This window comes from Meleagris gallopavo, chromosome 10, assembly GCF_000146605.3.
Source record: "Meleagris gallopavo isolate NT-WF06-2002-E0010 breed Aviagen turkey brand Nicholas breeding stock chromosome 10, Turkey_5.1, whole genome shotgun sequence".
NCBI lineage: Eukaryota > Metazoa > Chordata > Aves > Galliformes > Phasianidae > Meleagris > Meleagris gallopavo.
Window position 1 is genome coordinate 3,997,160 of NC_015020.2, and position 10,892 is coordinate 4,008,051.

Here is a 10,892-nt window from a genome sequence, read left to right on the forward strand (position 1 = left end):
CCCCCCCCAGTTAAGTACTGTGTGATATCAAGAACATTACGTGTAGGATAACACATAGAAAATCCCAGTTCAAATTGTAAGTCAGCTCAAGACCACTATGTATGCCAATGACCATTACACTATAATTTAAAATAACTTTTAAGGTGGTAAATTCAAATTTATTGCTTTTTATTATAATTTGCACCTACAGGCAATTAAAAAAAATATTTCTCTCCTGAAAGCAATCCTAACATTGTATTTGGATATGGTAATAAAATAGAGGTGTAATATTTCATAGATCTCAGGGGTGAGTGGTGGGTGTCACCGTGCCATAGTACTTCTGCTTATGAGTGTAAAGATAAGCAGAAGCGGGACAAGCAGTCTTTTTCAGGGGTGCAGCTTGAAGAAGCTGACCACTGCAAAGGCAATAATGCTTGTGCATGGCAACAAAGGCATCACTCCATGTTGGCTTATCTGTTGGGCCAAGCGTGTCATGCTAACAGAGAGAAAAGAATTAAAAAAAGAAACTGAAAAGCGGAGGATGAAAGGTTCCCACTAAACTAAGGACTCTGGAGAACTCCCAAAGAAAAGAAACCTTTGGAGGAGAGAAACTCCCAAAGCGAAAGAACCTTTGGCAGAGGAATTCCCTAAGAGAAAAAAAAACCCTTCAGAAAGAACCCCCTCCTGGGCCCTGCTTGCTGCTACTGTGCAAAGCTTCCTGTCTTTCTCCCATCCCCCATGGTGACCAGATGAGTTTTTGGGATCTACAGATGCACTACAAACCACACTGGACCTATGGTGGTGGCTTCTCTCTTGCTTTCTACAAAAACTGCTTGCTTTTATCATCCGTCTTCCCTTCCCTGTCTCCCAAAACAACTAGGATTTGTAATAAGCTGGTCAGACCCATGGTGTCTTAATCTCACCGTTGAGTACACATATATATTAAAGAACCTTCTCTCTTCTCTCTCCTATAATTGGAGCGAGGCACGTTCACACATAATAAATAAATGCAAGGAAAAACTGAGCAACAATGGCAGGTTAAAGACAGGAAAATAACATGAATCAACGTATTCATGACAGCAATTGGGAAGGAGGAAGTGGGATAACCAATTTGTTTTCAAAAAGGTACAGGGGTAAAGCTATTAAACAAAATAACAAGTTAAAAACTTGTAAAAAATAAAGTCAACTTTAATTATCCGCAGATTGCAACCTACATAATTACTGATATACTAAAAAGACTTGCCAGACATCCAGCTCTAACGGAAACACACCAGGAATCAGTTAAGAATGCAGCTGATACAAACTCCAGGCTCTCCAGGTGATAGCCTGATCAGGAAGCTGGACACCTTCCCACCAAAACGCTGGGCTGACAGAGACCTGGCATGTTTGGTGAGACAGAGCCTATATTTTCCTCAGTACATATAATGCAGATTCCAGAAGTAACATCAAAGAAAGTTTTTGAAGTCCACAGCAATGTGCCAAGATAAGTAACTGCTGGAGAAAAGAGTGACTGGACATCTGCTCAAAGACTTCCCTCTCCCAGCAAATTCAAAAAATATAAGTAAATCTCAGTGATTGTTAACATTTTACCCAACACAGTTTATAATTAACTGCATAAATGTTGACATGAACATAAAAAGATCTAAATGCTTGCAATGGGGACAACCTTGAAGTAAATACCCCTAACAACACCAAAACAAAGAAAATACTTCAGTTCCGAGATTAGACTATCATTTTATATTTTAATACTGCTCTTTTTTGGTAATATTAAGAATGCAAACAAGAAGTTTAATGTAAATCATTATCATTATCCACTACTTGCTGCCTTTTCAAATGTAATGGGAAAAAAACCATACACTAATGAGATGACATCTCTCAGTGTGAAGGACCTTATCATCTCTGCAGAGACTTCTGTTTTTCTCAGAAAGCAGTAGATGTGGGTTTTCAAGGACACAGTCTCACCACAGGCATTTAAAAGTATAATATATACTACTTTTAATAAATTTGAAAGGTAAGCATCCATTTCCAATATGAAATCCTATCTTGATAAAAGTCAGTTATGAGAACAATGACTGGGACATGAGCACCAATAGAGAAATCTAGAATATAATACTACCTTCAGAATACACTACCTCCTGCTTTCTTATTCTCCTATAAAACAAGCTTGAAGAAGTGTTTATTCACTCCTTGGTTAGCCTGAATTAAACCACAACAGTCTTCCCATGGACAACTGGAAATAGCCCTGCAGAGCTCCATTACCTACCCTCCTCTAAGTTGAATTTGCCAACATTCAGAAGGGTCCTCAGCACAATCCTTCCTTTTGTTTTTTACATTCTTAGAAACGTGAGGAATGCTACAGTCTCTTAAACTCTTTCAGAGTTGACAATCACAACGTAGTAATAGATAATACGCAGACATCTTGTCTGAAGGCTTATAGACCCTTTTTCTTATCACCCTCACCCTTTCTCTATCTGACACCTGGAAAGGAAAATAGACACTGCACAAGAAGGATCAGTAAAGTAGAAACACCCCAAAAAGGATGGGAATGGGTATGCGGTGCACTGTCAGATCTGATCCTACACCACAAACAAAAGAAAAACATGGAAGAGGAGGAGGAGGATATGGCAGCAGCTCCATGCTATACTGAAGTCCTGCTCTCGAGGTGAAGTCCTGGGGCATGTTGGTGTCCCCAGTTGGGTCACAGCAGCTGCAGAGCAGTAGAGGACACCCAGCCCAGAGCACTGGGAAATTCCAGGGACTGCCCTCCTTGGCATTATCATGCCTTCCCTGATTCTCACAGCAGCAGTTTGAGTGTGATGCTACAACCAGAAGCCACAGCAGTCTTCCACTGTCACTGAAGTCTGCTAAAGAGCCTCCTGCTCTTTAGCAGACTTTCTTCTCTGATCACAAGTGTAAAGTTTAACTACCACAGCTGCATTTAGATGCTTTACTACTCTTCTAATTTAAGAGTTCAGAATCCAGAACTATTTTTATAACAGAAGAATGAAAATCTGGCATTTCATATGAAGGTTGGTCTGCTTTAAGAAAGAACTCAGGGGTGAGCACACCAGCTGTGCAGCAACAGCAGCTAAATGTTTTCATAGCAAAATAGATTTCCAGATAGTAAAAACTCTAAATAAATGAAAATTCACTTTTAGCAGCTATTCAATGACAAAACCTTCCTGTATAATATAGATAAAAATGTAAAGAATTGTGTAAAAACTCCACAGCTACTTACCGCTGATTGACAAAAGGAGTGGAGAATTCTGCAAGCAGACGGAAGTTCCCAAAATAAGCCAGCAGACCTTTGCTCTGGTTGGACAAAGACAAAGCAGACAGAGATCAACAATCTAGCAGATGAACCTTGAATGAAGTCCTCAAATGTACACAGAATTATACAATGACCCAAATGCCTGATTAACATTGTCAGTACGCAAGTTTCTTAGCTGTGGCAATCTTCCATAAAATTTCAAAATAAAGCTTTCTACAGAAGATGCTGTTGTCCTTTAAATACCATGAATCAGTAGCTTTTTTGTTTGTTTGTTTGTTTTTGTTTTTAAATAAATCTTTGAAAGATGTAGAAATAAGAGGAAATGGAAAGTCAGCTAGAGCAGACTGGCACAGGAATTGGTAGGATATAACTATGATGGTACTGCTACTATTTAAGAGGATTGTAAATATTCTGGATTTCTCATGTTTAAACAAACTCAAACAAAATCAGTAAGGTGAAGAATGTCCCTGAATTGTTTTCAGAATGGAACTTACCTACATCAGGATATATTATTGGCTCTTATTTGGCAGCAGAAAGGGCACACAAAGCCCTTGAAATTCTCTCCTGCCTTCTGAAAGGAAAATCCTTTCTACCAGTTGTGTTGCAGTCCCTGCCACATCCCCTAAGCTGGAAGACTTTGTCTTCCCTATGTTGGTATCCAGATAACAGCATGGAACTTTTCCACCAAAACACATTGTAACTGAACACCTACCTCTAAATGACAAAGTACACAGGCTTCTCTATCTTATCTTCTGGTTGTGTTATGAGCTGGAAATAGTATCCCACTCCACTAGGACTGGGCAAGCAGCAGTTGGCAGGTGTAGAGATAAAGAAAATTCAGCCTTATTCCTAAACAACCCATGGCACAGACATAGACATCCAGCGGGAGAGTTGGACCCAAATAATAAATTGAGCTTAAAGTTCACGCTATATTATTTACTCCAGAAATAACTACTTTATTTACTCTAGAAATAACTATTTTTCTGCATCAGAGATTAGTCTCAGTAGTGATATTTTCATTTCTCTAATATCCAGTTCTAATTCAGTTTCATCCATGACAATATTAGATCTAATTACCTTCAACCCGAAACAGAGTATTTACTTGTCAGTGTACTTCATTCCCTTTAGATGGTTTAAATTTGGCTGTAATCTGACATCTCAACACATTTTTAAATATTTTAAGCCTGGGATTCATGAACTAGCTAGTGAAAAAGATGTGGTAAGTGAAGTAAATTGTATTTTATAGGATTTCTTCATTTACTGAATGAGCTTTTCAGAAGAGATTTAGCAGCATTACTCTGAAGGTCAGCAGGTTTTCTAGCAAATCACAAAGGCATCTTAGCAATTCCAGCAGTAAATCAGCAGCAAAGAGTAATCGAGTTAGTCTTCGCCCTAGAAGAATATCCTTTTCTTCCCCTTTTATCATCAATGCATGTACATATGCCACAGATATTGAAAGATATATACAGTGAATCATCAACTGCTTCCCCACCAAAGCAATCTTAGAAAAAGTCTCAGAGGGTCAGCATCAACCTTCATAAAAACAAAACAAACAAAAACATACACTTACTGAGAAATCTCAGTTATAACAAAGCTTAAAGTTAGTCTAAGCTAAACAGCGGATACAGTCACTTGATTTATCATCTACAATTGGGAACTTCATATGATTGTTCATTTTTCAGTTTAGTATACGTATATTACATATTAACATGTGCTGTATGCCAGCTGCTTAATAACCAAAAGTGAGATACATTTCATAATCCTACCTACCATAATAATAAAGTGTTCATGTCTAGGTGACATAAGTGTGTACAAAAACAAAGGTTTTCTGTTTTTTTGTTTCTTTGTTTTTGTCGCTGCAATTAAATAAAAAGAATAATCTACAGAAGAACCACATCCAGCTGCTCAGAGTGAGACATCACTGACCAACGGTCTTAAAAATACAATCACAAGCAAAACATTTGAAACCATCTTCTCCTGGTTTTCCAACTAAGTGTTCACACTTGTGATTTTGTGACCTCTTTATTGAAGATATAAATATGCCTATCATGAAGTTAACACACCAATCAGCAAATAACCTTTTTAAACATTAAGGAAATGAGATTCATAAAAGCATTGTCTCCATTCTCATCTGCTTGTTACATTACTAAAGAATACGGCACTCACCAGTACAAAATAATAAGCATACAGAGCTGCCAAGTGATGTATTACAAAAAATTTGTCACCAATTGCCTTCCAGTAGCAAATAATAAGCAACAAATCTACAAGAGAAAATAAATAATGTTAAAAAGCAAGTTAGTATACTACCATTTACTTGAGAATAGTGTTTCTCTTAGTTTTTAGAGGTATGAATGCCAGTGCACACTACCAGTAGAAACACACTTTATCCTGAAGATTTTTTTCCAGTAAAAGTTCTGACAACATATTAAGCACATGTTATTCCAACAGCTGCCATAAGTTATCTTCCATATCAACAGAACATGAGGACAATACCTTTAGCTGAAGTATTCTGGAAGGAAATGGTGGATCCAGAATCTGATATGAAGAACTCACACTTATAAATCCATGAATTTGAAACAAGTGACAAAAAAAAGAGGAGTGTGAAAGGAAAGGACATATATAGCTAATGTAGAAATGCCTACAATAAAAGCAAGAATCAACTGTGAAGAACTAGTGAGTCAAAACTTTATACTTGCAAACAGGGGACCATTAACCCTGTGCAAGAAATACTTGGAATGAGAAGCACGCTCACTTTATTTAAGCAGACCTTCCCAGTTACTGCAGAAGTAATATAGTGTTTTTGAGTTACTGCTGTAAAGAAAACTTTGACAGAAAAGTTCTTCTTGTCCTGTGATTGTCTGAAATTTCAGAAAATTTTCTGTTCTATACTGGAATAAGCAATTTCTGCCTCTTCTTTCTCCAAATAAATGAATACTTGGTACTTGAATGGAATACTAGTGATCAAGGTTCAGAATCAAAGACCTTACCATTATGCTTTTCCTATCTGCAGTGAGTGCCTTGATCTCTTTAAACAAGCTGTTCTCAGGCAGGACTCCGTATTATCTGATATAGCTGCTCCACTACATATTAATAATTAAACATTAACTACATAAGGAAGAGAATGAGTGGCCAAGTTCAGGTCTCTGTTCCAAGGCATTCATTAATTCATAATGAAAGCCTAATGCATAACTATTTAGAAATAGATACCAATGAATTTAAACATGGAAGATGAAGTTCCTCTCACAGACAAATCAGAGACTTGAACCGCGTGTGCTTTTCACCAATCCCATTAGTGAGAAATCAACTGCAAGAGACAATTTAGTATACAGCATAGTCTCTGGTGAAAGACTCCATTCAAACTAGGCAAGTTTTCCCAGAAAATTGTCCAAGCTAAAGAGTTTTTATTTTGGCAAGTCAGCAATTCCCCACACAAAATAAAAGTTCCAAATAGTTTCTTTGCAAAATTCCCATGCCAATTTTAGTTGAAAGTCAATAATTCAGAACATCAACATATTTAAATATTAATGCTGTATTAAAAAAAATAATTCTAAATTTTCAAGTTTTATATGTGACTTAATTTTCCTTTGAAGTGAGATTAGAAGGTGGGCAAGTGAGATCCAGTGGCATCATTTCCCTCAACTTGTATTGAGGGTTATGTATTGAGTTTCTGCTGCTCTGAAGTAAGCCACTTCCATACCTTCTGAAGTGGCTAAAGTACAATCTGAACTGGAATTGATGGTTGGGTACCAAACCATCACAAAGCCACGCCATGGCATTCCCTTACTGCCTGGGGAGACACCATTCCCATCTTTCACATCCTGCAATTTCACCACAACCCCACAATCCATTACAATACAGCTTTTGCTGTGGCTTTTAAAATTCTTGTACACATCACATCTCCAGAACAGTGTCTCAAGATAAAATGTAAATAGATAGGATAGTGACTCAATATAAATAAACAGGTTGAGTGTGTTATGAAGATGATGTTGCATAATTACCAGAAATGAGGTAGCCTGTGGTAATAGCAATATTCAGTTTCACAATTGAAGGGTCACCCCTGTAAACATACCAAAAAATGCACAGTTAAACCTTTAAAACAAGGTAATTTGCAGAGGACATACACGTATCAAACATCATCACGTCCACGAGATTATTTAATGTCTTACTGTTGGGACAAACATCGTGAGATTTGGCCACAGATCAAAGTTAGATAAATGGATTCCCTTCCAGGCAGATATAAAACATCTGCTAACTGTCCCTGGTCTGCCTCTGGCTACACACCAGAACTAAAACCCAACGAGTGCCCTGGGCCAGCTTCTCTGACAACAGTAAATAGAAGCAAACAGCCCAGACAGCATCACAGCACTCTGATTGACGGTCTTCATCTCCATTTTTTTCTTCTGCAAGTATTAAAACTTTGTGACAGATGACAAAAATATCTCTCTCAGCTAGTGCTTTTCATATCTGTGAGAGGACGAATGCTTGCATGAATAAACAGAATAGAAGGAGACACGAAAGGAATTATTTGCCTGTTCTTTGAAGCCAAAGAACCTTTCAGCAAAAATGTTTTTCAGAGCAGTTTCACATCTTCTGTACCTTCCCTTTTGGTGCCAAAGATTCAGCAAAGCTCTTAATAGCAAATAAAAAACCGAAGTCCCTCCAGCATGTTCAAAATCACAAGACTTGTGAACGTTGTTCAAGAACAAGCATTCACATTACAGCAAGTAAATACTGTTTGGTCTTTTTTCCATTGTCCTCTGTGCACTACTACCTTGAGGAGTTAAGCAAGCAATTCTCCTTTCCTCTGCCCAAAGATCTTTTCTTTGTTTTAATAATAATAATTTAAAAAATTATTTATTATCACATCTAATCTAGATGTGTTTTGTGTAAAAAATACACTGAGCTTCAAGTGACGTGTCAACAGATTCATAAGATGTGGGCTGCCCAAAATTTCCCATCAGCATTTCTGAAAGAACTGTAACCTTGCAACAAGTCCTGTCCAGACTTTCTGGACCAATCTGACAGCAAGCACAGCTGTCATCTGTCAGTACCTTCAAGAAAAGTCCATTACAATCCCAAATTAATCTCAGTTAACAGAAAATATAGAATTCAGTCTAAAATGTTCTGGATTTCCTGATCTATCAGCTCGGACAGGAAATGCTGTCAAGTTTATGAGCCCTGGTATGTGCAGCACAGTTTTGACGCAGGCAAGTGCCAGGAATGACAAACAGGGAGTGACTTGAACAAGCAGAAGAGGTCTCCTTTACGACTGCTTAGGAGGTTATGTGCAGCAAATGAATTACAGGAACACACACAGGGAGATAAAACACAAGGATGCCCAGTCAACTTTCTTCAAGCTTTTTTTTGCAGATATTTTTCAGATACAGTCTACTAGATAAAAATACTTTAATTTAAAAAAGGTTGATGACTGCAAAGTGGAGAGTGGTACAAAGAAACCTGCTCTCTTGCAAATACGTGAATTAAGTCGTAGCTTCACACCTTCTCCCTCTCATTATCTAATCTCTACACCTACACATTTTCTACCATGTTATTCTCATCACCTCAGAAACAATTTCTACATTACTTATGCTAGCTAGCTATTCTCTTAACATATAGAAAATATGGCAAGACGGGACTAGGACTTAGGGGAAGTCTCAGACCATCAAAAAAGGTATAAAAACATCAGGCTGATGAACCTCCGTGGCATACGCATGGTCCAGTCTTTATCATCTTTTGTTAGGATCTACTGTATCTAGTTTCAGGCACTACCTGACAGCAACACCACATCCTCTCTCCATTGCACCCGGTGCTTTAGGTGGAGTCCTGAACCCCTTCAATACCTACATGTATTGTCATCACCATGCATTTAAGCCTCGCATGAGACCAGAAGTAAGGCTGATATACGTTGAAGATGGGAACCTATGGCTTTCCATTACTGATATAAAAGATACAAATCCTGCAGAGAATAAATGGACATGATTATACAGTCAATGGCTATACAAAGATTGTGGTAATAAGCAGAAGGCAGGAGTGACAGTGGTCTAAAATTGGAGCACCAGTGTAATGCTTTCAGACTACATGAGTAAAAGCAGCATTAAGGATTTCTGGGCACACACAAACTATTGAAACTAGACTCAAATGCTTCTTCACTGCTTATAAGACACTCCTAACGAAAGGCTCATGCATCTTTCATATCTGCAGAAGATATGAGCTCCATAGCTTATGACTGCATTTCAGAAGGGCATTTGATTTCCATGATGGAACAGCCTTACAGCAGTTCCTTAGAATTTGCTTTTTCCTCTTCAGCCATATCCAGTTAAATTCAAAACTATGTGAATTCAACCATGAATCAATGGAAAAGTGACAGATTAAAATCTAAAGTACATCCAGGTCATAAAGCAGACTGAAAATTCATTAAAGCTCTGTACGGTCAGTGAGGGCTTGAGTCACCACAGAAAGGGAATCAGCACAACATATGGAAAAATGCAGAGACAAATGCTAGCTATCTCCTTTTCAAGAGTAACATGAAAGTCAGCCTTAGAAGAAGATATGCACCTGCAGTTTTCTGAGGAAACTGACCTGTGATTCTGGCTTCACTGGTAGTTTCTGACAGAAGAAGCACAACACAAAGTTTTAATTCATTATAATCGTCATTATAAGTGTATCCAAACAGAAGAACTATTTAGAAGCAGAAGTAGAAATACATAATAATTTCCTTCCCAAAAAAATTGATTTTGTCCTATGGTATTTTTTACATAATATAGGATGCTAAGGCTCCATAAATGAGGTTAAGTTTTCAAAGCAGTACATAAAAATATCTCACAGCCTTTCTTAAACTTATTAAGAATTAAAGATAATTTTTGAAAATTTAGTTTTCTAATTAATTTGATTTTTTATACACCAGGATAATTTAGTAAGCATGCAGACAATTTATCACCAGCAAGTGATACTTATTTCTATCACTCTTACTTCTTTTGTACTGTTTAGAAGGTCTACTCAGGCCAACCAAGATAGAATTTTGTATATGATAAAGCTTACCACAATCCATACAGAGATCAAGTTATAATAACCTACTGCTTTTAAACAAGGTTAACGATCTCGTAAGATACCAGAGATTGTATATAGTCACTCCAAAGACACCAGAATACAATGAAAAAAAAGTCAAAGCAACAAATTAATCATGTATCACTACAAAAGTAAGAGGCCAGCGTTGTTCATATTTGCTTTATGAAACAGTGTTACGTTTAAGAAAGCTACATAAGAAATCAGTGGCAGAGATACCATCAGAATTCATAGCTTCAAGCACCCAATCTTGTCTAGTCCATACCACACTGTCATTAGTTTACAGTACCAAAGAGCAAAGTAAGAATCATATGTTAAATTTACATGAGTTTAAACTGAATCTTACTGTAGACCTACAACAAAGTTAAAACCAGCACCCTATGGCAGAAATATGAAATGAAACTTGTAGTAGTTAATTACTCTTCAGGAGTAACATGGCCTCTTCCAGAGGGAGACTTCCAGAAGGTAATGAATGAAATGTCAAAATACCAATTAAGCAAAGCAAGAGACATATCCTGCCCCACAAAAGTAAGCATGAAACAAAACAATGTAATTCAATAGAACTAGGCATTAAAAAAAA

General features: G+C 37.3%; 1 long non-coding RNA gene across 2 annotated transcripts; it reads right to left on the reverse strand.

Annotated features, from left to right (window-relative positions):
* Positions 1 to 11: 11 nt before the first annotated feature.
* On the reverse strand, positions 12 to 10,863 carry LOC100543986. Of its 2 annotated transcripts, none has more exons than XR_794507.3 (4): positions 9,830 to 10,863; positions 7,249 to 7,307; positions 5,417 to 5,511; positions 12 to 3,291 (listed from the first exon to the last, which is right to left on the reverse strand). It is a non-coding gene; the product is annotated as an uncharacterized LOC100543986 (long non-coding RNA). The 2 variants fall into 2 exon arrangements; XR_002117897.2 differs by lacking the exon at positions 9,830 to 10,863 and adding an exon at positions 9,095 to 9,803.
* Between the last annotated feature and the right edge of the window lie 29 nt (positions 10,864 to 10,892).